Source organism: Ctenocephalides felis, unplaced genomic scaffold (assembly GCF_003426905.1).
Source record: "Ctenocephalides felis isolate EL2017-DRISC unplaced genomic scaffold, ASM342690v1 CF-g0.4_SCAFFOLD_03570, whole genome shotgun sequence".
Lineage (NCBI taxonomy): Eukaryota > Metazoa > Arthropoda > Insecta > Siphonaptera > Pulicidae > Ctenocephalides > Ctenocephalides felis.
The window spans coordinates 1126285-1129446 of NW_020539724.1; positions in this window are offsets into that span (position 1 = coordinate 1126285).

Genomic DNA, 3162 nt, shown 5'->3' on the forward strand with positions numbered 1-3162 from the left:
TGCTTAACATATGCACATCAAATTAACAAATATTTATAGAGATTTCAATAATAAGTACAATTTTTGTTTGAAGTTCTAGCAATTTGTCTTAAGGCACGATGCCAGGCATCACTAGTTAATTTCTAAATTAGTATCTAATTATTTTCAAAAAATCTATCATTTAACCATCTATTTCTTCCTTTGAGAGCCAGTTTCCCCACCGCCCCGCCCCGTTCGTGCGAGCGCAGCATCAACAAGATGATCTGGTCCATAACGGACAAAGACAATACGAAAATACACTACTCTCGCATGGGCTGTCAAAGCGATCGTTCTGCCGCAAAAGCGGTCGCTTCGTTCCCTAAGAAGGAAAGAGAACCAACTCCTCGATGTGAAGAAGAAATGTTTCATGAATCCGAAATGGTATGAGGTAGATTTGGATTTTGGGACTCTTAACGCGCCCGAGTGGCCGACTGAGATCGCTTTTGAATTAAGATAAATTATCTGCGAGATAATGCGACGCGTATTATCCCGTTCGCGTACAGGACGGCACACGTCGCAAAATTACAGAGATGTCACATTTGAGATCGCATTTATTTCCTATTGAATTGTCTGCAATAAATGACGATGGTATAATTCAGTCGAAATGTAGAAGGATAATTATATGCTAGCTGATACTAATAAGCTGAAGAGCTTTATAATATAGTTCAAATTACTTTAAGTCGATTAAATTTTTAACTTCCCGTAGGGCGAGTTATAGTAGTGGCAAAAAAATCGAGAATGAAATCATTTTTATACCTATACATTTCAAAGGTTTCTGAACATTTTGGCATACCTTAGAAGAAATGGATGTATGTGCGGATACTATTCTTCGTCGACGATTGCTAGAACACGGATCAACCGATTAGAATGATTCGGATAAACATCTGATCTGGATTCAGTTTTAGACATACAATTTGAACAAAAACATTTAGTTGTTTTGGCAAAATATTTTATTTTAATTTTTAAAAAGGCAGGTCTAGCAGTTATGGAGATCCAGTGGCAAAAGCAAAAAAAAATGTCATTCGGCCGTCAAAAATGCTCATTAGACACATGCGCATCAAATGATCAGATACTTTATAGAGATAATTATTCTGAGGCAGCATATTTCTTCAAAAAAGTTCATATGGATAAACATTTTTGAATGTAGTAAAACAGAAATTGAAAAACAGAAAAGATATAATTATTCTGAGGCAGTATAATTCTTCAAAAAAAGTTCATATTGATAAACATTTTTGAATGTAGTAAAACAGAAATTCAAACAAGACTTTTGTAGTAACATTCGTATTATGTCGGTTTGTTAATATTTTATAAATTTTATGATTAATTTGGAGCAGTGTTATTTTATTAAAAAAGTTAATGTACCTAAATATTCATAAACGTTTATGAAGTTAATAAAACTGAAAAAATAATACTTTTAAAGCAAATTGGTTGTTGTATTCTAACATGATTTTAGTCTAGAAGTTATCCAATTCCAGAACTTGAATAGAAAACCCGATTTAGATAAAAAAAATATTTACACAAAAATCTTATTAATTACACTTTAATTTGTAATAAAAAATTCATCAAAACATCTGTATTTTTCAAATTTATTGGTACTTTCTCATGCTTTTAAAATTGGATTTTAAATTATTTTGCTTGCTTTCTTGAATAGATGAGAGATTATTAATTCTTTTAAAACATGATCATGTTAAAAAGTTTGTGAATCCTATATAGACGATTAAAAAATGTTCCAAAATCTCGTATGTTGGAAATTCTAGCTCAGTTTATTTAGAATTGTTATCACAAAAAAGCGATTAATTTAATTAGTCTTAAATGCCTAAAACTATACGTGTTTAAATGTAAGTACTCATATTTCTTTTCCAAATAGTCAATCAAAATAAAAACATAATATTTTGTATGAAGCTGTTATGAAGACGTTTTGGAAATAGATAGGTTCCATCACAACGCATCGTATCAATAACAAAATATATAGATTTTACTTTATTTTCACTAATTTTTACCAAATTACATGTTGAATTTTTTTTGATTAATTTTTTAATTGTGGAACTTGATATAAATGCATGTATGTGTGCTTAAATCCCCTTCTCTTCTTGAAAGATATTTAATTAAATATATATATATATATATATATATATATATATTTACATTCTGCTTAAATTAAGTGAAAAGCGTAATTTATTCAAAATTATTAAAATAATGAAAGAATTCACGTTTTAATTTTGTAGTACTGAAATGAAAATACTTTAAACATTTACTAGAATTAAATTATAGACTTACTAAAATTTATAACAATATAGGCCTTTAAAATGATATATATATATATATATATATATATATATATATATATATATATATATGTTCATATACATATGTTTGTCCTTTAAATTTTAATATTAAATTATTACTGTAATGACAAAATGGCACTCACATAAAACTCAAGTAAATCTTAATATTTAAATTAAATAATAATCCAACATTGTTTGCATATGTAGTATATAAAAAACATGAAACCTGTTAAATTTATGCAAATCAAAAATGTAAATCACCTTTTCCAAGTACGAAGAAATCCGAATATAATATTTCGCAAGACCTCATATTATTATCAACTCGAATAATTTTGAATAAAAATTTCCGGGAAGTTCGGAATAAAGTTTATACACGGCTCCGGACGTGCCGAACATGGTTAAACTTTCCGGAAATGAAATTTAATGTCATGTCCCACGCAGCACGTGTTTCCGTCGCCCGTACTAACACCAGGAAAACCGTACCTAGCAAGTACGGACGACGTTAGTTGCTTAAACTAATGTAATCTCGATAGTTTGCCGCCAGTTTCTTGTTTTTGGTCATATTTTCATGTTATAACCATGCCTGGAGAGGGATAATAATTTGCAATAACTATTACTGGCCATAGATAATATAATATTGCGCCTTACTATATTAATTTACTAGCGCTATCCTAGAATTAAAGTTATATTTTATTAATATGCTTACTGAAATTTGATTACGTTCAAATAACATTTATTTTATGATGTAATCCACATATATATATAAAAATAAGTCGGGTTTTCCTTCCTGGCGATATAACCCCAGAACGCACGAACTGATTTCGTCAATTTTGCATTCGTTGGAAAGGTCTCGGGCTCC